The sequence below is a fragment of the Leptonychotes weddellii genome, chromosome 7 (genome assembly GCF_054177405.1).
Source record: "Leptonychotes weddellii isolate Sample4059 chromosome 7, ASM5417740v2, whole genome shotgun sequence".
Taxonomy (NCBI): domain Eukaryota; kingdom Metazoa; phylum Chordata; class Mammalia; order Carnivora; family Phocidae; genus Leptonychotes; species Leptonychotes weddellii.
The window spans coordinates 3,505,343-3,530,659 of record NC_138375.1 but is presented as its reverse complement, the minus strand read 5'-3'; the positions used below and the strand labels follow the sequence as shown (position 1 = coordinate 3,530,659).

The window sequence follows — 25,317 nt, the reverse complement described above, 5'->3', positions numbered from 1 at the left end:
GCTGAGTCTCCACAGCTCTTTCTGATGATCATAGTTGGCAGATTGCATCTCTGTGGTTTCCCTTTCCATGTTCCTCTGTCTTCCGCACATCCTCTAACTTGGCACCTGGCTCCAGAGGCTGGGTCACAGGTTCTATTTATTTATGTACGTGTTTCTTGTACGATGACCTCAGACGTGATAACTTCCGATAGGAGACCCATAACGTCTGGTCATCTTTCTTTGAATTCTTTAGAAGCTGTAGAGAATATTCTCTCTCAAAGCAACTTTTTTTTTTCTTTTCTGAGTATAAAAGTATTTCTTGTTGACATGCACGTCGGCCGCTGACAGAGGTGGGATGGACCTGGGCAGGCTCAGCCAGTGGTACCACCGTTGGGGGTCAGATAAGCCCGCGACAGTCTACAAGCACCCGCTGGCTTTGCACAAACAAATCGCAGGAGGCCCTAAGGTGCACACTCTGGGGTGGGCGGTCATCGGAGGCAGGAGGGGCAGAGGTGAAATGTGGCCCAGGGACAAGTGTTCTTATGGCGAGAACGCCTTGGGCTCCCCCCAGGTGGCAGCCATTTGGCCTCCAAGAGGACGTGACGATTCTCACTCTTATCTGTCTTCCCATTCAGGGCGTTCAAGCAAAAATTGGAAATTCTGCAGGTAACGTCGGGGCGCAAAGGGGTGCACGCTGCTGGTTGTTGAAAATCTGCTGCAAAGGGCAAGGAGAAGCATGGTCTTTGTTACTCTGGTGGCGCGGTGTGCCTTTGGTGCAGCGAAGAGCTCAGAGGGCCAGCCATGCTTCTCCCGCGTGGTCCTAGCCTGTCGGCGTGGGTTGTGATGCAGGGACGTCCCGGGACAGCCAAGCCCGGGGAGCACCCGTGAGCCTCTGTCCCTGGCTGAACCCGAGAGGGGCTTCTGTCTACTCAGCAGCCATCCATGAGTACGAGTTAACCCAACAATGATTTTCTCCTGAATCTTCAGGTAAAACAGGGGATTTGTGAAGGTCCCCTGCTTTGTCCTTTGGCTTTGTGACCCTCCCTCCCACACGCACGCTGTACCTCGATAATCACACTCTGGTCAAGCAACAGCCAAGAACACCTGGTGGAGAGTTCACGAGACTCCTCTCAGAAACACCCCGTGCCAATGGGAGAGGGTCCGTGAGGACCGAAGCAGGGACCCGACTTATGCAGAGAGGGACAGAGAGCGGAAGACGGAGACTGCCCAGAGGACCGCTGGGACTAGGCCTCACATTCGCTTCGGCTGGGCCTCTTTCTCTGAGCATGTGTGCACATTGTTTTTAAAGGGAGGTGAGGGCAGGCAATACATGCAACTTCTAAATTCAGCGTTTTACAATTTGGGCGTGGAGTCTACTTAAAATAAAAAACCCAACAAAACAAAACAAAACAAATCTGAGAAACTGTTAGAGCCAAGACGAGCCCAAGAAGACACAACCAGATATAATGTGGTGTCTTAGATAGGTTCCTGAAACAGAAAAAGGACATTACGTAAAAACTAAGAAAAACCAAATAACCTGTGAACTTTAGTTAATAACATATCAATACTGGTTTATTAATTCTAACAAATGTACCATGCTAATGTAAGATGCTAATAATGAGTAAACTGAGTGTGTGTGTGTGGGGGGGCATGGGGACTATGTAATATGGGACTGCCGGCTCAGTTTTTCTAGAAACCTAAAACTTCTAAAAAATTAAGTCTCTTACTTATTTTATGAATTAATTATATTTCTGTATTCAAGTAACAAAGAGAAGGTTAAAAAAAAAAAATAAAAGTCTAAAACAACCATTTTGCTTACACAGCAAAGCCTTTGTAAATGTATTTTCAGAGTCTCTATGGACCAAGGTGCGGTTGGGAATACCTGGAGACCAAGGTATGGGAATACGTAAAGAAGGGAATGAGGGCTCCAAGCCCCGGGAGGCTCATGGGCATCAGGACGCTGCACCAGTTCCGGGCATGCCGTGCCTACCGACAGGTCCAAGCAGAGTGACCAGTACTTCCCCTCACGTTCTCAAGGGGGCAGGGACCCAAACAGCTGTAGAGCCAAAACCTGGACTCTTGTGAAAGCTGTGACAAATGAGGTGGTGAGGGGAGGACAGGGGGCTGAGGGGGACGGAGGGGCCCCGTCCCCGCGCTGTGTCCCCGCCCTGGCGCACTTCTCCTATTTTATACCCCGTGTTTCTCCTGAACAGATTCTACTGTGCTTCTAAGAAAACTATGTAATTCCAAGTCTTAGCCACCTAAAAAGAAACCGCTGGCTTTGTAGGAATTATTCTAGATCCGCTGTGGAAATGTTTTCATTCTTCGGTGTCGATGGGATCAGTGATTTCTGTTTCATGGGAAGCCATGGACGTGACGCATCCTTGGTATGCATGGTCCGTTTCCAGCCTCGAGGCTGTCATGGTTCTGCCTCTGGAGCCTCTGGGATGCTCTTCTGTTGTTTTCCCCCATTTCCTACCTCTGCTCTCCCAACCCCGCTGCCTTATAAATTCTAATTGGTGTGTCTACACTGGGGTTGCAAAGACGGCTTGGCTGCTCTCAGGCTTTTCACACCACCTTGTTAAGTCTTCTGTCTCCACCGTCTTAAGCTGTTCCAACTGGGTTGATCCATTCTCTGCCCTTCTCTTGGCTGCACGTCGTGAAGAAATCCTCCCGAGCAAAGATCATTCACACGGCATCTGGAAACGCCAACTGTCTGTTTTGTTTCACAGGCAGAGCTCTGGGGAAACGTCTTGATCTCAGCTCAGGGAAGAGTCAAAATCCCCTCGAGCTTCTGTGCTGGTGTCTGAGGGTTCTGGGAGCAGAAGCCCGGTGTGCCTGGTTGCTCACCGGTGGCCGTACTTGGCCCACTGGGTTCTGTTTTCACGCAGTCCACCAACCAGAACGAAGCACGTAGCTGGTATCACCGAGTCAGCTGGGCTTCCCGGGCAGGACCTGGAGGACCCGGCCGCCTGGCCCCCGGGGTCCGACCCCGCCGAGGGCTCCCCCGCCCGGCCCAGCTCCAGGCTCCCCATTGACTTTACCACTGTCTCTCCACAGGCTTTCCTGGAGTCCTGTGTTCAATACTCAACATCCCCAGCTGTCACCAATCATCAGCGGCTTCTCAGTAACATGACTTTGTCTTCTCCATTAGAAAAATAATTGTAACATTTTGGTTTTGATTATTTAAGGTTTCCTCTGAAAATGCAAATTCCCAGCAAGGGTATTTGAAGCAGCCCCTGGGCATCCCTGGGCTCACGGCTGCCCTTCTGACACCCAGGCCACCGCGGCAGGGACGGGGCCTGAGGCCTAATTGAGGCTGAGCCCCACCCGGGGCCACCCAGGGCCTCTTGTGGATTTAGCATCAGGAAGTCTCGCAAAAAGCACGTAACTGCTGGCTTCAGTTTAGAATTTAGTTCTTGTTTCTTTTTTCTGTTATTCTTTTTGAAATTTCAAGACTGAGCACTCTGCTGTTCCATTTTCAGGGAGAACCCTTGACCTTCGCAAAGGTACACACAAGGAATCGTGGCCGCAGCACCTGCGGGATGGCCGTGGGAAACACGAGGCCCCCGCGGCTGGAGTTAGTCGCAGGCGTGAGCGTGGGGCACGGGGAAGCCCGGCATGAAAATTCAGCTGCAACCACAGGGCGGCCGCCCGCTCAGGCCGACCTGGGCTCGCGGTGGGGCACCTGCCACGGTCCAGTGGGCTGCTCTGACCTTCCTGTACCATCTGCCACGACCTCTGCGGCTGTGAGCGTGGGCACCCCCAGGCTCAGCCCTCAGGGCTCAGGCTCCGGGAGGAAGGCAGCTTCTGCTGTGGTCCGACTGGGCGGGGACTGTGTGACGTGAGGGCAGAGATGGGCGTGTCTTCACATGCAGGGAATTTGAGGTCTACCCCACTTTTCTCCTAAGTAACCTGTTTTAAAGATAACAATGCGCATCCAACAATACACAGATGCCGGCTTGAAAAAAAGCTGCCTTTTTCATAGGAAAAACGTCAGTCACAAGTTAAGGAGCGGGGGCAGGCCGGACGCTGAAGGCACAGTGGTGGGGAACTGGGAGGACGCCGTGGGCCCCGAGTGTGCCTGCCCCGTCTGCTCTTGGGGTCTGGCTCTGCAGGAGCCAAGGATCTTGGTGCCGAAATGTGTAAGTGAACATCGCAGATATAGCAGAGTCCCTGGACAAACAGCTTGCGCTCTGCTCACACCCCAGCTTATGGAGCAATCATGCGCTTGTCCCCAAACGCACTAGAGTGGAGGAGTGAGCGCTTCAGAAATGACAACAGCATGCCCAACACGCATCACCCCTCGGCCACCGCCACGGTCTGTGAGCGGCAGGTCCTGGACACGGTCTCTAGGGGCAGCCCTGGGGACTGGCCCCCAATTTCACCCCAGAACGGGAAGTCTGTCACTGACCCGGCTGGCAAGAACAGGAGCCAGACCTCAGCAACCAGGAGGCCTGGACAGGGAACGTGGCCCCGGCCATGGGCCCTGGGACGCGTGCGAATTGACAGCTACTTCACTGTGTTCATCCTCAAAAGTCAAGCCACCCCGTCCCGCCTGCGACCCTGACGGAGAGATTTATGATGAGCCAGACACCAGCCCGAACCGTGTTCATCCCTACACACACTCACGGCTTCTCTGCCCAGTCCCACAAAGCCACGTGGAAGGACACCAAAAGCTCCCTCCAGAAGGGGCGCTGCGAATATTAATTTTATGGACTGTGCTAAGTCAGGGGTATGCGAGTTTTTAGTATTCAGGGGTCAAATGCTATTTGTGCCAGATTTTTCTGTCTCACCATCCCATCATCAGAAGTTGTCTTGAGAAGAGTCTCTAAGATCTGCAAGTGTTCACCTTCATGGAGAAAATCTGAGGGGTACACGGGCTGGAGAAATGGAGCCCACTCTCCTGGACAGCCTTCCGAATTCTATTTCAGCAAAAGTCCTTCATCTGGAGGTGTTCTCTCTGCTGACCACAGAGGGTGTGTGCATTCTGTCAACTCGGGCGCAAAACTTCGGCTCATAAAAGGTCAAAGGGCCATCATTAGATTCTCAATGATGATGAAAGGCTGGCTCACTGAGCCACTGCTCCTCCATCCAGTTTCCATGGAAAACGGGGAAAAGGAGGTTGGGCATCGGAGCTGGGGAGGACTTCACCATCCCACCTCAGGTCTGGGGAAACTGAGCCCCAAGAAGCAAGGGCATCCACCAACGCAGTTGCAAAGGTGATAGTGAGGGACATGGGCCCCCAGGCTGTTCTCTGCTCATAGGATGAGCATCCTTTCCATCCTCAGATTTCTCCCTTGGGCGGGGGTGCCCCCCTCCTGCTCTCGTCCAAACCCATTCAATACCCAGCTGCCTCGATGACAAACACTTCCGCATGGAGGCACACGCGTTGGGGTGGTTGGTAACTACGTAGAGCAGACAAACCAGCAATCTGCGCCAGACTGCAGCTGGGACTGCGTACTGACAGAATAGGGGGTCCTGCCCCCGCTTCCCCGGGTCTAACATCCCAAATTCTCATGCCAGGGGAGCATGCAAAGGGGCTGACGGGACCTTGGACTCTGCCTGCGGCCCAGCCTGAGCCAAGACAGAGGTTCCCAAACCTCAGCTGGCTGGTGAGGCTCTCGAACACCTCTGCATGCCTGGCCTCTCCCCCATTCCCCAGGGACTACAAATCAGGGGTGGGAGTCCTGAATGGGGATTTTTACAAAGCCCTTCCTTCCCCAACCTGGTGGCCTGGATGACCAGCAGAACCATGACTCGGAGAAATGCAAGCCCTGCTCTTCTTTGGGACAGTTCAGGGCACTGGCCCACAGCTCAACACTGCCTCCCCCCACCCCTGCATTCATGTGGAACTCATGTCATGACTTCACTATGAGGAGAATTAAGAGGCGTCAATAGAACCCGGGGCAGAGGAGCCTGGTGAATGGGTTCTTTGGAGGTACTTTCATTCCCTATCACTGAGTTAGAAGAGCCCACCCAGGTTCCCCTGGGGACCAGCGCCCTGGTTCCGTGTAGCGCTCCTGGTTTTTCAGACTGCCCTGAAGCAGAAGCCCAGCCCCAGACCCACGGCCGGGAAGCTGGGACTACAAGGTCACAGCATCACAGCAGCTCAGGCCCCTTCCCCAAGAAAGACCATCCCAGAACCAACGTACTGAGGAGCTGGGACGGACAGGATCTGCTTCCAACCTTGAGATGACGAGCTCTGAGAAGTAAAGGTAACAAAGCCCAGTACCGATACCCTTCCAAGGCTCCCAGACAGCCCACCCTGAGGAGCGCGGACCCACCCCTGTCCTGGCACAGCTGCGTGGGGCGTGGATTTTACCTGCACATGACAGGCTGTGATAATGGACGTATTGCCAACTGGGGACCCCAGCGGCTTCTGTGCTGAGCAAGGCCGATGTAACCTCCTACGTCACACGCCTCCGGCCTGCCCTCAGGAGGACAAAGCGGCTGGGTACCTCTGGGTGAGTTTCTGTCGGGGGGCTCTCTCCATCGGTTCTGCTCTTCTGCGGACACCAGGCATGCTGCTGGCAGGGCTCCTCCCCGCCTCCGGGCCACTGCCCGCCTCAGGAGAGCTCCCTTCTCTACTTGCTCTGATCTGACCCATCAGACTCATCGGGCCTTTCCGTTCTCCTGGCAGAACAGCCCGGCCCCCGCCCATACCGCGCTGCACGCAGGCCGAGCGGGCGGTCCTGGGTTGTCGGCATCCATCCTTCTGCTCCCCCCAGTGACGCGGGAGCGCTCACGGCCCCAGCTGCCCCTGCACACAGCCTCTGCCGGCTGAACTCGTTATTGGCATTACGTAATATAATTAAGTTTGGTGTAGCGTGATGAAACACGAACACAAAAACCGAGAAGCTTGTTTCTATGAAAACTAAGTCAAACCTCTGGAATGACTCGGGAGAGACCAGTCATTAAACTGAACAGCACTCGGATGATGGGGGCAAGTTTCACTTTTCTCCTAAAAAAACTCAAACTGGACACCATCAGTAATAGGCATGTGATTGCAAATAATCAACTTAGACCTTCCATAGGCAGTCCTCGCCCCAGGGAGCTTTGGGCCATGAAAGAATCCGAAAATGGATGCACGTTTTTAGAGCTTAAGTGAAAATAAAGGTTCAGCGCTGTGTGTATTAAGTCATTTTTCCTTGGCTCAACTTTTTTTCATCAGTGGGACGAATAAAAGCTTCTCGTCTATCTGGTGAGAACCCCCGAATCCTGCCTGGGGAGCTCCTCGCCCATGCGAATCCCTGCTCACAGAGCATCTCCCGGCGACAAGAGATAAGAACACAAAGCCCGCAGTCCCTCCCTCGGGCCCTGCTGTCCTGTGTGTGTGCCAATTCCAGGCAGGGGAACCCTCCTGGCTCTCTGACTCTAGCCCCTCCCACGTCTCCCCAGATCTACTCCTGATTGTCCAACAAAGCTGCTCTCTGCTGTCCATCTGGCTGATTCCAGGTCTGTGCTGGTTCATTTTATGTGCCACTTGGCTGGGCCATGCGACCGAGATATTTGGTCAAGCACTATTCTAGATGATTCTATGAAGGTGTGTTTTAGACGAGGTTGACATTGAAGTCAGTAGACTTTTAATTGGTAGCAGATTGTTCTCTACAATGTGGGTGGGCTTCGTCCAATCAGTAAAAGTCACACACATTTTGTTGCATTACCCCTAAGTGATTCTCCAACATGGGTAAAAATAATGTGATAACGGGATCATGATGTTGAAAGTATGCCATTTTAGGATATTCACGCTTATGAGAATTGTTGAGATAGTTCAGAATTATATTCTAAAAATGGGGGAGTGGGGATGAAGGAATATGGAAAACAATGCCCCGCAAGGAAAGGTAACTGAATACATTTATTCATAATCTAAAGAAAGGCAAGTGGAAGCTATCTCAATTATATGAACCTAAATTAGAGACGGCCATCACAGATGTTCCTTGTCTCCTCTGAGACGGATCAAAAGCCAAGACCTCTGACGGAAGAGCATGGCCTTCAGGATCCACAGGGTGAAGGTTTATAAGGGATGAGAAACTACTGCTAGTCCTTCCCCAAACCCTATCTTTCAGAGAGAGAGGGAGGTAGATCCTCGAAGAAGTCCTGAGAGACACTGCCAACACTCACGGAGTCATGGGAAGGAGGAGGATCGTGGGGCCTCGTAAGCTGCCTTTGGGCAACCCTGAGGGGAGGTGGCTCGTCTCCCACCTCGTTCAGAGAACGGGCCCGTGAGGCCACCCACCACGCTTAGACACGTGGGTAGCTGGCTAGGGTATTATACAATTTAGGCAAAAGCCAGCAGTATGAGTATGAGCTTGCATGTTTATTGACCCTAAATCTAATTTACTTCTTTCTTTAGACAAACTTTCTTATCCTGAAGATACGCCACTTTCCTAATCGAGGAAGGAGAATAAAACATGTCACCCAAATTGCTGAGAAGACAGATGTCCGAATAAACCCGTCATCCAACCCCCCCCCAGCGATGCCTACATACTGATGGGAGGAAGCCTGTGGACTTGAGCCAGGCTCAGGGGCGGCATTTTCTAGGAGGACCCTGATCTGGCTGGGAAGATGTTACCTGGCAAACAGCTGACCAAAGGGCCAGATGGCAAATGCTCTCGGCGGGTGGGCCACAGGGTCCCTGTTGTCACAATTCAAGGGAGTCACGGCAGGGAGAGAGCAGCCTGACCTCCTGGAAACATGTGGGCGAGCCCGTGGCTCCAGCCAGACCCCACTGACGGCACCAGAGGCCGGCGGCACTTGGCCCGTGGGCCGGAGTTTGCGGCGTCCCGGCTTAAATTCGCCTAGGAATACTAGGCTCGAACACTGTGCGGACACCAAGAAGCAATGGGTATTTTTACGGTAGTCAGGACGGTCTTACAAGGTAGATGCTTTGGCGTGTTACACCTATTCTGAGTGCGGCCAAAGCAAATTACTGGCCGGGTCGGAACACACTACCCCGTTGTGGGAGGCAGAGGGTAGCCATAAAACGGCAGCACCAAAAGCAACACGCCCTACACGCTCGAGCTCGAGGCTCTCGCCAAATACTTGGGCATCTAAGAGACAGAGTGAGGCCTGCTCAGAGTGAAGCGGGCGCCTTCACCAGCAAGCGGGAGGAATGAGCAGGCTGGGAGTCCGACGGATCACGGTCAGGCTGCGGCCACAAGCTTCTGAAGGCTACGGACTCCTGCGGGCCGGGACTGGAACCAGCCAGTCCAGCTCCCCGGCCTGCTCTGGGCCCTGCGTCATTCTTGGTGCTTATGCCGATCCATCCATTCACACACACTCCCATTAACATCCCCAGTGAAATTCTCATCTTACAGATGAGGACACTGAGGCCCAGGGATGGGGAGTGGCTTTGCTGCGGCCCCTCAGGCTCTGGATGGTCAAGGTCACACAGCTGACGTGCAGCAGGGCCAGGGAGAAAACCCCGTGAGCCCACGTTCTTACCCACTCTGCTGCCTGCCACTCACAGAACAGGGCTGGGAACCTCTAATGGGAGGCAGTTCTCCAAAGTGACCTCGCTCTAAAAGGTCCCAGGAAAAATGCATACAGTTAGAGGTTTGCTGGCCACGACATATCTCAGTTGCAAATGGTGTGACGCATATCTATTTCATAATCACAGACGCGAGCTCGCTCCTCTAGGTAAAAGTTGTGTCTTTCTACTTATGGCTAATTATGCACACAGGGTAGTGTCTGGAAGGGTTCTTAATGATTCGATATTGAATCAGTGTCCACATACTTAGGGCTGTGCTCTTTCCAAACAGTTTTCCCTTCCTTGCCACAACGTCAGATTTCCTATAACATCTGAACGATCTTTCCCTGCCTCTCAAGAGAGCCTATTTGGTGATGCTCAGGGGAAAGCCTGTGTATCTCACATTAACTTAACTATTCATCAACTGACCTGGGTTCATTTTTCTTTCTTTTAAAATGAATGACGTTCGCTGAGGAGAAGGTTTAATTCATACGTCGAGGTGCAAAGTGGGACGTAAATCACGGAAGAGTCACCAACCACTGCGTTTCGACTCCCTTGTTTGGATCCTTGCTTTCTGGGGGAAAGAACGTCGCTTCTCCCTTCTGTTATGGAAGGTGAACTCTCCCCACTGTGGCTTCTTCCTTTTTATGAGGAGGATTTAAATTGATGGCCTCACTCCTCCTACGGTTTCAGGCTTTTCTGGCGTTTCTGCTTCATGGTTTCTTGGATGTTCACTCCTTGATAAATACTTTGAAATGATCTTCTCCAGACTCATGAGTCAATTTTCTAAGAATGCTTTCCAGGTGGCCTCGTCCAGAGTCTGGGCCTGGACGGCAGCCACCCAGCACGCAGCCAATGGGGCTGCCATGAGGTCTGGTCCAGGGGGGGCGGGGGGGGAGATCGGTCGGTGAGGGCAGCGGACAGAGGGCTTCTGTATGGGAGTGCCAGGGACTGTCACCCAGGGGGCTTTAAGAGAGAAACCAAAGAAACAGATGGAACCCATGTTTGACAAAGATGGAACCTTCAAGCAAACCGACCCCTGGGATGCAATCGATGTCAATATCCTGCCCGGGGTTTCTGCCATGTGGTCTGCTGTCAGCTAGCAGAGACAGTAAGACACAAGGTCACACAGCCACATCAGGTCCATGAGCTGTCCTCATCGCTCTGCGAGTGCTTAGCATGTGAAATCGAAACCAAACCGGTCATCCCATTTCGTGGCTTCTTTTGGCTTAATTATGAAAGTGGTGATGTCAACTGTAGGACGGGGAATAGGAGGCCATAGCCTGCAGAGAGGGGTCAAGGCAAGAATTCCAAAAGCAAAGGACAGACATGAGGGCAGCTTCCACAAAAGGATGGCAAGATGTGATTTTTTTACAGAGATTGCTAAGAATCCCTAAGTTTTATCTGCGAAGCTGTCAAAGGGCTCCCACACGGAGGTCCAGGTGTGAAGAGAGATAAGCTGCGGACGAGTTTCCTGGCCAGGAGGCGCCATAAGGCCGGGTGCCTGCCGAAAACACACGGTGAACACTGGATGGCAGAGTCCTCTTTCTTGACAAGGCTGGAACGATTCCATTCTACAAAGGAAGGATTTCTCACTGTGACACTTTAAGATTAATCGGATCCAGGAAATGAATGCACAGAGTATGGAGAACAATATTTATGTAACCTCGTGGCTCCCATCCCTGTGAAACCACCTTTTGCAGTTGCATTCGCTCTTCTTCAAGACATGTGTAGATTAGTCTCATTTTCTTACTAAGTCTTAGGAACTCACTGATTGCATTTAATCCCCACCAGGGCAGTCTTACATATTACCAAATACTGCAAACTTGTTACACATTAAAAATAATAATTAAATAATATTGCTAGTTGCTAGTATAGTTAGCTAATTAAATAATTATTTGGTCAAATACTGTTGTAATCTTTGGAGTCGACATCCTAATGTAAAGCTCCAGATATTATATCACAAAACTTATCAGATGAATCATGTTGTAAATGTCATATTTATCTACTGCTCTTAAAAACTCTGGAATATGAACAGGGACGTATACACCAGTATCTCATTAACTACACTTACTGTATTATAATTGGTATAACTTATTAGCCTGTGTTGCAAAAGAACGTAATGGCATTTACTTTATGTACATGGACATGAGAAAATGCTCTACTGTATATTTAAATGGTTTCACATATGCTCAGGACTCTTACAATGAGTCAGGGTAGAGAGAAGCCCCATATTCAAAGACCTCATTTTCTAGCTCAGCTGGTTTAAGTGACTCAGATTGGAACAGCAGCCAACCAGTATGGCATTTCTGATCATTTATCCCAAAATATCATATGCAGAGCATAAAAACACTGTCTGGATAGTTTAGACAGCACTGTGATGTCTTTTTTTTGAACTGTCCATATGATGTAAGGTCTACATATGTACAAGTAGCCATGAGAGAATTGCATTAGCATTCACAGACACGGGAGAGACATCTGTGGGAAATTCAACTCTGTGAACTAAAAAAAAAGGATCTCAACAGAAGAACAAGTGAAGGCATCTGAAAATGCGGAATAAGTCTCACATGTGGCTCATCATGTAGCATGAAATGACACTGGAGGGTCTGCAAAATCTTATTATTCTAGAGAAACCAATATATGTCCTAAGTCTGGAAAACCTATAGTCAGACAATGAGTCCAAAGCCCAAATCCCTCTACTCTGTCGAGTTCCATAGTGGTAAGGATAGCAAAGCATCACTGAGATCCTTCATCTGCATTAGCCCATTAAATCTCACAGCAAATCTGTATGGGAGGTACAGTGATTATACCCATTTCAGAGATGGGAAGCTGGAGTCCAGGACACTAAGGAACATGCTCGTGGATCTGCAGGAGCACGGGGTGGAGCCAGGATGTTAGTGCAGGTAGCCTGGTCCTGACTCCTGGGCTCTGAACCCTACGAGGCCCACCACTCCGAGGCCACGTGAAGCATGTCACAAATATGGGTCACAGTGGGTCACAGTGACCACAAGGAGAGGAACCCTTCACAGGCATCCCCCTCTTGAGATGGCGCCATGTCTGGGGGACAAATCATGCTGCTGTTGGTCAACAGAGCAGATTCTGAGTTAATGTCTTTGGTCACCATAGGTGGGCCATGTAATTATTTGACAGGTGTGGACCACTCTTCAATAGCTTTACAAAGAAAGCACATATCTCTGACACTCCTTTTTTTTTTAAATTTAAAAATCATGGCAGGAATTTTGGAAAGAAGGTTCAAGTGATGCACTATAGAGATTCCTTTACCAAAACCAAATAAATGGCCGAGAGCTGTGAACACATCAAAAGAACCAAAACAAAAGGACTAGTCACATTATAAACTGTCTACATTTGTTCCAGAAGGCACCTGGGAAAAAAATGCGCCCCAGGAGCAAGGCCACGAGGAAAGAGACCAGCTCCACTCTGGGTGATAAAAGACTTGTCTGGAAATGCCCTGCTTCCAGCTGAGCTGGGAGAAAGGAACCTTAGTGGAGCCTACGTGAAGATTATAGAGCAACCCGTCCAACAAAATGCGCAGGTAAAAAAGACAGCACTCAAAGGAAAATAAAATAAAAATATTGTGAAAGAAGACTTATTGTATCAAATAGAATTCTGCAAAATAGCTTCCACTGTCAGGAAATTTAAAAGAGAGAAAAAATTGAATGAAGACCTCAAGAACGAGGTAGGATGATAGGATGACATTACAAGGAGCAAGACAAGAAGCACCAGAAAGACGCTCCGAGGTCAGCAAGGGGTGAGGCAATCTGTGGTTTAAGGATCCCTCTTGAAAAATCTCCTTGAGATACACTCCTGCTGGCCAGGAGAAGATTTAAACTACTCAACTGAAGAATGAGAAAGTTACGGATGCAGGGACTGGCAAGACCACTGGATCCATTTAAACAGACCAGTAAGATTGTAGCACAGAATGAACATGCCCTCTTTATTGAAAGAATAGACTCCATGATATAAAAATCATAATAAAATTAAAGTTAAATTGAAACGAGACAATTTTAACAAAGATCAGGGCCTGAGCTGAAGTTTGGTGAGTGGAAAACTAAAGAAGTAGAAATATACCAATTGCCTTACTTTGCCCGACAACATTTTTACAGCTTTAATTTACATTGTGACATGGATAAAAAAAAAAAAAAAAAAAGAGTGGCTTCAGCATATTATTTTAAGTTGTATAGGTAACTATACTAGAATTTGAAACAGGTTATGTGTTTCCTAAATAACCAGAGGGGCAAACAAAAGAAGACCATAAATCCAAAGTTAGCAAACAGTAGGGAGCTATTTGGAAATCACAAATAGGAAGCCAACACAGATGGAAGAATTAATATAAGGCATATGTATTGAGAAATCATACACAAACCCACAGATCACTGTTATAGAAATGTACACGGATTATGAAGGGTTTACTATCAAATTAAAGTCACCAGTACACTAAAGAACACACAGTGGGGCTCCTGGGTGGCTCAGTCGTTAAGCGTCTGCCTTCGGCTCAGGTCATGGTCCCAGGGTCCTGGGATCGAGCCCCGCGTCGGGCTCCCTGCTCCGCGGGAAGCCTGCTTCTCCCTCTCCCACTCCCTCTGCTTGTGTTCCCTCTCTCGCTGTGTCTCTCTGTCAAATAAATAAAATCTTTAAAAAAAAAAAAGAACACACAGCGACCAACAGGGGTTCACTGTTGGAATGCCACTTGGAGCCATTAATCACTCATCTCAGGTGTAGAATGACAGGTGCTTTCCTTCTCTTCACAAATTTAACATCCCAAGGGCTCACATGTCCGAATGATGGAAACGTGTCCCAGTTCAGTGTGTTCCAGTGACTTGGGGGCTGACCCCACGTCCCTTACATACACACTCAGAGCCTGCAGTGAACACTCAGTGGTGTCCATGCTGCCTCTCAGCTCCCGTGAGTTTCCATCTTTGACCTGTAAAGCCCAGGGACCTGTGTGTGTAGACAAGGCCTATGATCTAGATCAATGGACCAGTCCTTGAGGCTCCGCAGCTCTGTATCCTGAGGGGAGTGTCCTGTGTGCCTCCTGGGGTCCGGGTGGGGATAGGAAGCAGGAATCCACCCTATGCTTTGCTCCGAACCTCACACACTCTCAAAAACAGATTCATCAATGTCTTTTCTTTTTTCTTTTTTTCTTAAGATTTATTAATTATTTTTTAGAGAGAGAGACAGAGAGCACGGGGGGGGGGGCAGAAAGAGAAGGAGAGAGAGAATCTCAGGCAGACTCCCCACTAAGCGCAGAGCCCAACTCGGGGCTCGATCTCATGACCCTGAGTTCATAATCCCAGCTGCAATCAAGAGCCAGATGCTCGACCAGCGGAGCCACCCAGATGCCCCCATTGATGTTTTTTCTTAAAACCTTTCCAAGTCTGCTGTAAAACTGTCATGTCAAGAAGAAAAGGCATTCACTAAAAGTCAGTAACTGAGAAAATACAAACAAGTGAAGTTTCATAATACGATAAATCAAAATGTAAGGGGCAACTTCTACGAAATAAAGAGCTGAAAATGTCGACACATTCCAATAAGGATCAGGAAAAAGGACTGACACATTTTACTTTTATTCTAGAAGCATATGCCTTTGTAGTTAAACTGGGGTGGGGTAGACAAGAGGTAAGACATTAGAAAAGGCAGCCCAAATTATCATTATTGGTTTACGATATTAAAAATAAAATATTTCTGACTGGAAAATATAAAATTTTAGTGTATGGTTACAAAATTAATTTGACTCTAATTAAAGTATAATGGTATAGATACTACTCACAACATCAATAAAAATATGAAATATTCAAGGAAATATAAATGCTCACAGTCACGTAAGTAAAGAAATCTATGAGCTCTTCCTGAAGAACCTAATGACCAAATGGGATAATGAAGAAAAAAAAATTGGTTCTCAGTAGGTGACTTCCATATGTCCAAGATTTCAATTTTGTCTAAATTAGTTTACTAAGGCAATGTAATCCCAATCAAAATTTCAGAAGGATGCTTTTTTAAAAATTTTTTTAACACGGCAACATGAATATAAAGTTCATGTGGAAAAAGAACATTCGAGAAGATCCAGAAAAATTCTAAAAGAGACACATGATTCATAAAATCTATTCATCAGACGTGAGATTCTGGCACAGAAAAATAAACCGGGAAGGGCAGTAGGGCCAATGCAGCAATTATATACATGGACTTAAGCTGGGATGCAGCTGGCCTTCCAAATCAGTGGGCAGAAGATGAATTTTTCACTAAGTGACATTGGGGCAGATCACTGGGCCGTGGAAGAAAAGCTGTGGGACACGGGCTTCATTCTTCCTGCCAAAATACATCTCATTTTCATCAAAGTCAAATATTTAATGTAATCAAAATGTTTGAAATGAGTATTTCATGATACTAGAGTACAGAAAACTTGCAAGTTACATTATATAAAGAAGAATCTATGGAAAGTAAATAAAAACTTCACTGCATAGCAATTTAAAAAGTAGGTAACAGTAATAAAAATGCATCTGACAAGGCGCTCAACAAATTTCCACAGGATTATCCCGAGAGCCAGGATGATGTGTTGAGTGACCAAACGGGGTTCCCCCCAAACCTTTGGAGGGGAAGGATACTACTGAATATAGACGGACAGTGGATCAACTGGAATCGTTCTGAGCACACCGGGATGTCCCATTGCCCTTCTTATGGGACTTTTGTTTTCTTTGTTCTATACACACACGTACACACACACACAGACGTATGTATGAACATACACTAGTTAACATATATTAACATGGTATTCACTTTGATCACATGTAGCTTCCTAATAGACACACGTGTACATGTGCACACACAAGGAAAAGAACAGTACAAATAAGGGGTGTCAAATATATTTTCATACTGTTCCATTTACATTCGAAACTTACACGAATCTGATCGGCGGCTAAGGCGTGCCTGAGATAATTTCCTCTCCGCACAACCTCCCGTGGCTGTCTGTCAGAGTCTCCACGTCTCTACCGTGGATGGTAATAGTACTGACTGGCATTTCTGTGAGCATCTCGTGAGTCGATCCCTCATTCTGGCAAGCATTAGAGTCTGTCAGGGTGATCACCACCACCGTTGGGGCGGATCCAGGTTTGTAGGGCCTGGAGCTTACAGGATTTAGGACACTCTCCTCTAAGAATAGTGAAAACAAAACTAGGGACTGGAGATGAGAGGATCCTTCGTGTTACCTTCGGAGGCTCCGTGTCCCACCCCCCCGCGGATCACTAACATCCCTGCAATGACACAGAACATCCCTGGAAGGTTCTACTTCTCTTTTCAGATTCACTGCTTAGGGCCCAAGACGACGATCATTGGCTATGAAAGAAATCGCTGCGTGAGCATTTCCTATCATAATTCAGTTTGTTTTCCTGTCGCTCGTGGAGAGCGAGGGCAGGATGACCTAGCACTCTGGTGGCCTGGGACTGAGGGACATCCCCAGACACAGGGCAATTCTAGGTCATTTGGGGCATATTGCTCACCCTACCGGTAATTTACTTTCCTCTCTGCTCAGTACAAAACGTATTTAACCCTAGACTTGTGTAAAGATTTCCAGTAATTTTTCTCCGTATATCAATTGCCTTTACTTCGACTTATTACTTCTAGTTATTACAGTGAATGCCCCAGCAGTGTGCATGTTTTCAGGATCTTAGGACTATTTCGTTGTCACTCCAAGCACCAACAAGAGAGGCCTTTCGTAACATGCAGTGGACTGAGTACACGCTGCGGTCCCCAGTTCTAACGGAGGCCAAGGAGGAGGCTTCTGCAGGAGACATGGCTCTGGAAGACCAGGAGAGGCGTGGGAACAGCAGGTTCTGAGACCCCAGCCCGGCCCCTTCCCCACCGTTCTGGAGGGCTGGGTGCACCTGCCACTTTTCCCTCCCCCCGCAACACGCACAAGTCTGATGACAGGACCCTTCCCTGGAGAAACCGATGATCCCAGGGCAAAGAGCAGCTGATAACCTGTCTCAGCACAGGGGGTGTCCATCGGACACCTTGGGGTCTCTGTCTCAACGTGCATAGACAAATGTGGATGATGAGGAACTGGAGGCAGACACCGGCAGGACAGAGGAAAACCCACCACCCCGCTGCTAGAAAAAGGGCATATGGAAGGAATAATCTGTGGGGAGGAGAAGAGACAGAAAGAGAGAGAAACAAAGGAAACATAAAAGAAACAAAGAGAAAGACAGAAATTCTGTACTGCTCTGTGAGGTGCACCCAACACCCCACGCCTCCTGCTCTTAACACTCCCACCTCCTCCGCCTTGCTCTATTCTTGTTCTTTTTATCCTTGGTTCTCATCACCTTCTAGAATATTCCGTCATTTAAAAAATACCTTATGTTTATTGTTGACTATGTCTCTCCACAGATAAGCTCCCCCAAACAGGGACCTCTTTCAACTCACTAATGTATCCCCAGGGCCTGGCACGTAGCAGACACTCCAATTATTATATTGGTGAAATGAATCAATGACCTTAATGTATCTCTTGGGGTTTATGTAAAGAAAACTAATCAGGCGAAATTCAAGCAATTATTAAGTCTTAGAAAACATAAAGTTCTCATATCCAAAAGGACACAGAATCAAGGTATTCTACTTAGCCAGCAAGGACTAATCAATAATGAGGCGGACAATTCCAACTACTGGGGTGTAGCCACACGGAAGGATGCAGGGCAAGGAGGTGGTGACCACACAGCCATGGGAGGGTGATAAAGGAGATGCAGTGGACCACACCGTCCCCTGTGATGGATGGGACTGTAACCATGAGAACCAACACGTGGGACATGGTGATCATGCCTGTTATTTAGGAATAGGGGGAAGGATACCAGGAGAAAGAGCCAGAGTAAGAGATTTGCCCCTGGTCCATGGGATTGGGGATGGAGTGGTGGGCAGGCAGGACGGTGATTTCTCACGGTGAGCTTTCAAAGTATAGTATGGCTTTTTATGCCATCTGCATTTGGTTCCTACATAGTATAAAAATCAACTAAAATTATAGTGTAAAAAACAATATCCTAGAGAATTTAAATGGATTCTCCCTTTTTAGTTTTCTTTTTTATTGAGGAAATACGTAATAAATGCATCAAAACAATTAAAAATCCCCTGTTAGAATCTTGTTTGACATAAAAATAAAATAAGGCTGCAGCCATATGGCAACTGGAGGAGGAGGGGGGATGCTTGAGTGGGCTCTTGTCTTGCATTGGATCCAGACAAATCTAAACATTCTGGGAGACTGTGGTCTTCCCTTTCTGGCGATTACATTCCTGGCCACCACAGTCAGAAGCACATTAAAAATTTGTTTCCTGTTTCAAATCCCTTTGACCTGAACTTATATGGAACCTGTAGGAAAAAAAGCCACATGGAAATGTCTCAAGCTCTCATTTGGTCATAGTTTTCACCCTGCAGCACTGTTTCTTCAGATTGGGGGCGAGGGCTTATCCTAAAGGCGGTATTTCAATGGAAAAGTAACTTATCTAAACAAATGAATTTGAGGATCTCTTTGGTTGTGAGAATATTGTTTAAAACTCTATGCATGCCTTTACAAATGACAGAGGTAATACTTACTGAAAACTCTGTAAATCAAATAAGGACTGCTTAAGCAGAAACCCAAGGAAAAAAAGAGGGATGGGAAAAATCTAACCTTTGGTCACCGTATTAATATTGTCAGAAAATCTTTCAGCCACATGACAAAATTAATGCATAAGTCTTCTTTCCCTTCTAGACCTGGAAAACTCTATCAGATCCCTACAAGCTGGTAATAGGCTTGGCAAAATCACGGTTTACAGGTGACTTTGGAAACGACAACACATCAACAAGTCAACCAAAACTAACTTGACTTTTTAAGCAAATGTCAATGTGAATTGCAAAATAATTAAATTTCCGTATCAAATTCTAAAGCCAATTACAGTTGACCCTCGAAGAACATATATTTGAGTTGCGTGGGTCCATTTACACATGGATTTTTTTTGACAAATACAGGACAAGACTGTATATTTTCTGTTCCTCATGCTTTTTCTTAACATTTTTTCTCTAGCTGACTTTATCCTAAAACACATAATATATACGACATGCAAAATACATGCTAGTCAACTGTTTGCATTATGGGTAAGCTTCCAGTCAGCAGTGGGCTGTTGATCATGAGGCACCCCAACCCATGTGTTGTTCAAGGATGAACTGCAGTTTGGATTCCCCCTTAAGCTAAAGCTCTTTCAAGGTTACAGGAGCTCACCGGACTCATTTGCTCAATTTTTCTTGCCCTGTAATGCCCATGATTTTTTTCTTTTTTTCCTTTTTCAGTGAAACCCCTTTTTATGGTGGTGGCAGTGGACTGGAGTGGGGAGGCTAACCAGGATTCTGGTGGGAAAAATAACTCTTTAAAACCTAGAATCTTACAGAACCTCTGAAGCCTCAACAAGCAGGAAACCCACCCTTTGCAGCAGTTACTATGGAGACGGGTGTCAAGCTGAGTAGTGCCAAGGGTCTAGGGTGCAGAATTTCTGTGGTGCCTGAGCAATGCAGCCCTTATAAGAGCTACAGTGTGATGCAGAGAAGGAAGAGCCACCCCCGTCCTTCCATCTGCTCTCCTCCCTCCACTATAGATGTGTGTGCTTACCCTTAGCAGGGAAATAAAGGGCGGGCCCCCCCCTGCTTTCCCACACTCATGCTGGCTTCAGAGTCTGAGAAAGCTGGGGACACAGCATGCTTCCTTTGAAGGGAATGTCCGGGAGTTTTGTCTAACGCTAAGGCCTCGGAACTCTCAGACTTTTTTTTTTTTTTTTTAAAGGAGAAAGTCTCAGAGTGTCTTCCTTTCAAAAACCTAGTTTATAACAATGTCATATCATGTCAAATACCAGGAACCAGGCTGGACAACTGTCAACCGCTTTCAACATGGAAGGAGTGTGCCTGATCCCTGAGCATCCATCAGGCTGATCATGTGAAATGTCCCAAACTCACAAACAGTGCATGTTAATATATGTAGTATGGATTGTCAGCAGCGCAAAGGGCTTCTTCCTTTCTTGTTCGATTTTTGCTAAGCCACCCGGTTTCAGTTTCTTGAACTGCATCATTGGCCGAACGTGATTTTGCCAGGACTGATGTGCAGAGCACATGACTCCCTGGGCCCTGCTCAGGCACAGGCTAATCCAAAAGCACACTGGGCGGTGTATGGACACGTACCAGGCAGGGACTGCACAGGGGACATGTCTGAAAACTTGCATCTCCTTCAAGGTGGTGCCTACAGAAGAGCTTTAAATGACCGACTCTGAACCAAAACCGGTCCTCCCTAGGCCTCACTGCCCCCACCACCCCCTGAAAATACACCATGGGAAACAAGCCCAGGCTGAAATGACAAACTGCCCCTCAGTGTCAGTCCACTGAACAAACCCCCGGTTCTGTGTTCTTTAAAGCTGTGTCTCTAGAAACACAGCACTTAGGATGGTTTGGCTTTTAACACTGACCAAGGATACCTTCATCCAATGGTCCTGGGATTGCACAGACATGGGCCCAAGAGACTTTGTGTGGGGCAGAGCCACCTGCTTCCAGGGGCTTCTAGCACGCCACGGTGACAGACACTGGGAGCCCCCAGGACACCATGTGAGTGACCTCCAGCAGCAGGGCACTCCTGCCTCCTGAGCTGAGCCACAAACCAAGCATAGGTCGCTCACACTTGGTGTCCAGGCTGGAAAGAAAAGACACATCTTTAAACACTAGACAAAAACTCAGCCCTGTCACATGGGGACCAAAACCGAAGTCACCTGAGAACAGAGGGACAAGGACGACCCCCTTTGTAAAACTGAATTGGCCTCTCTCCCTCATTTCCTTGATCAGCAATCAGCAGCTGAAAAATGCCAGTTGTGTGTTCTGCAGACGCGTGCAACCAAATACCGGGCCTTCTTCAGTACGGGGCTGTGCTCGGATAGACGTATTTTTACTGGTGAATCACTTGAAATGAGGTTAATTATAACCTGTTTTATTTTCTTTTCATCCTAATCCTGGTTAAGCCAACTCTGCCCACCATGTCTGCAACCGTGACCAGGGTCATGACACTCAATGTAGGGCCTGCAGGTGCCCAGAGACGCACATCCCTGGCAGGGTCACCGTCCCACCGAACGCTCTCCTTCTCCTGCCAGCAAACCCCCTCGAACTCCCATGACTTAGCCTCTTTCACTGTGAAAACAAAAAGAATGAGTAAGGCGCTTCCTCCACGTGGGCCACCATGTCTCAAGCCGCGTCCCTCTGTGTGCCCAGGGTAACCCTCCCAGCTACCCACGGCTGCTCTCTCCATCCTCCCTGGCCGATCATGTCCAAACATGCACAGGCACACTGAACCAGCTCTGGCGTGAAAATGAGAAAAATGGCCGTGAACCCTCCCTGGGCTTCACAGACATTTACCGCCGCAGCCCTGCCCCTTGCTGTTCTTGGCGGCAAGACTCCTCCAAAGAGGTGCTGGAGCCCACAGCTCTGCTTTCTCACTTGTTGCTCTGCCCCCACCTCTCTCTCATGCCTTTGTCCCCAGGTTCCCTAGAGGTGGGTCACATGGTACCAATGCTCAAATCTTCCCAAGTTTTATCAACACTTGAGGAACAGAATACAAACTCCCCAGCCTGGCCTCCAAGGCCGTGCACACTTGGATTCCCCTGCTGATCCCCTCCTGATCACGGCCACTGCTCCCTTTGACCAAGGCCACATAGGCCTTCAGCCCTCTGCCAACATCCAGTCTACCTCTGCCTCAGGGCCTTTGCACTTGCTGCTCATCTTGGCTGGATCGTTCCCACCCTCCATTCCCACCAGGCACCCTATCTAAGAGCTTAGAGAGATCTACTGTCATCCTTTAAGAGAAGTAAAGCACCCTTCCAGGATCTGCCATGTTCTGAATCAGTATGCACATGTGGAAATGCGCTTGTCCATACCTGGGTGCATGCTGATGGCCTGGCCCTGTGAGTCCCATGGATCAGGGCCCAGGTGCAAGCCATCTAGAATGGTGGCACGTACTAGGTGGTCATGCAAAGATCTGAGAGATAACAGAATAGATATTGTAGTCCGTGTGGTCTCTCAAACTAAACTCCGCTGTGAAGAGTGAAGGAGTGTGACTTCTTCCTGTGATAGCGTGCCCATGCTCACCTTCCCATAGCCACCTGATTGTTCTCTTTAATGACATCAGTGAACCCCATGTTTGGAGACAGTCTAAAGGTACATTTCAGTCCAACTCAGCTTTAGAAAGTCACAAAGTTTAAATGAGTAATGTCTTAATAATTTCAGGTCACCATATGTGAAAGCATGCCCGACTCACTTGTCCAGGATCAGAACCAAAGTATTATTCACATTATCCCCAAATTCAGCAATGCTTACTCCAGAGGGCAATGCTCCTTAAAACGAGGCCTCTGTATCTCGAAAACCTAAGTGGCACTAAAACATTCGTTCTTAATGAACACAGGGTTCATGGAGCAGTTTTCTTCTCTTTTTTATTATTATTTTTTATTGTGTTTTATTTTCTTTCTGGCAAGAAAAAAAGCAAAATTAGGCAAGCGGCCTTTCTTGAGGCGGGGGGACAAAGTGTTGTCTTTCTAGGGCCCGTGGTGCTGGCTGTGTCCCCGGGGCTCCACCCTGCCAGCTGACCCAGCGGAGGGAGGGCCGGGGGCAAACGGCCCACGGTGCCGTTGGGGAAGCCTTCCCTGAGCCAGGGCCCCCTGCCCACGACCCCGCCCTGGGGATGCTTCCATCCAGTGTGGCTCCTGACCCAGGGATTCTTGACACTCCCCAAAGATGCGTCCAGAACACTCTAAAATTCTGCACCATCCATCTGTGAGAAGATGTACTCCACGTTAAGCTCTCTCCAGTTCACTGAGCTTTTTCTAGAAATTATTTATTTGTAAGGGTTTTATGATATTCATGTATGAGCAATCCTTGGTGTTTCTCAAGTTACACTCATTTATACAGCTGTCTATCTTATTTATTTTTATCAGAAGCATATGGTGTGAAGAAAAGGAGAGTATAGAGCTTCTGGCAATACTGACAATAAAAGAGAATAAACACAATGCTACAAATTCATAAGAAATCAGCAGAGACATGGAACAACATGCTGCAAAGAAAATGCACAGCAGACAGAAGACACATAAGAAATTGGAGCTGAATCCAAAAACAAGGGCAATTACAGCTCATAAAAGCAGACCATGGGTATGCGTGAGAAGATACATTCTTTTCTTTTTTAAAAAAATATTTTATTTATTTATTTGAGAGAGAGAGAGATTGCAAGAGAGCGTGCACCAGCAGGGGGAGAGGGAGAAGCGAACTCCCCACTGAACGGGGAGTCCAACTCGGGGCTGGATCCCAGGCGCCCCAAGAAGATATATTATTGATTTGATAAAATTAAATCCAACAGGGGCGCCTGGGTGGCTCAGTCGTTAAGTGCCTGCCTTCGGCTCAGGTCATGATCCCAGGATCCTGGGTTCGAGTCCCACATAGGGCTCCCCGCTCCGCGGGAAGCCTGCTTCTCCCTCTCCCACTCCCTCTGCTTGTGTTCCCTCTCTCGCTGTCTCTCTGTCTCTGTCAAATAAATAAAATCTTTAAAAAAAAATAAAATCCAACAGAAAAGATGATTTGTTCAAGATGCAGAGAAACCTCATAATGCTGACATTTAAAAACACAAAGAATGAAGAAATGTCAGGCACGAGGGAATGGAAGTGAGGGCCATATTGTTCACTTCAGAAAAGAACAGCTTAAGTTGGAAAGCAATATTAGGTGTAAAGATGGTCCTTATTTAGCAGGACAACACCCGAGGAAGCTATAATGCTATCAACGTGATGTGGAACTTTAATGTTAATTATGAAATAAAAGTAATGGGAGAAATTGAAAAGTAAGCAATCATAAAGTGAGATTTAAAAATACTTCTCTCAGAAACAGATATATAAGATAGACAAAAAATCAGAATATATTTGAATAGATAAATAAGGACCGTGATCTAATTGCCATATAAATAACTCCACTCCAACACAGAGCACACATTCCTTCATTCCCACAGGAAACAGTTATAAACACTCCCATGCTCAAACCATAAAGGAAGTCTCAAAAATGCGAAAAATGATACAATTTTAACTCTTTCTTTGATCTCAATGTAATAACATCTGAAATAGCAAAAAAAATTACTGTAAAGCCTCCATAAAGTTGGAAATAGTAAACCACAATAATTCTAAATAATTCACAGGTTTAAGAGTAAAACAATGTTACCTCTTACCTAAAAACAGTATCCTATATTCTTCCCCCACCCAAAACATCATGATTCTGAGAGAAGCTTCCAGTTTTCAACAAATATTTCCAGAAGCACTGATTAGTATATATACAGTGGACATATGGATGTAGGTAAAGACTTGTAGTAAGATCTATTCTATCATCTATCTATCTATCTGTCATGTATCTATCATGTATCCACCATCCATCCAACCACCTCTATCTATCTATAAGTTAGTTTTTGATTTTAGAAACCGAAATAATAAAAATATTATGAGAAATTTAGGTATTATTTAATGTAAAACACTAGTTAAGTTCCCTGAAAAATGGAAGTATTCCCAAGGTGACTTTCTGCCTTTGTTCATTTGGATAAATAAATAGATATGTATATAAATATAAAATAACACACCAAACTAAAACAAATGAAGCAAAATCAAGCAGACAAAAAAAACTAAAATACAAAGTATTTTACAGAACTACTTAAGGCAGATTTTTTTTTTTTAAAGATTTTATTTATTTATTTGAGAGAGAGAGAGAATGAGAGACAGAGAGCATGAGAGGGAGGAGGGTCAGAGGGAGAAGCAGACTCCCTGCCGAGCAGGGAGCCCGATGCGGGACTC

General features: G+C 47.4%; 1 protein-coding gene across 1 annotated transcript in view; it reads right to left on the bottom strand.

Moving 5' to 3' along the window:
* Positions 1-25,317, bottom strand: part of ADAMTS16 (ADAM metallopeptidase with thrombospondin type 1 motif 16) — a 131,345-nt gene that overhangs the window by 5,993 nt on the left and 100,035 nt on the right. The gene's annotated exons all lie outside the window — the stretch shown is intronic.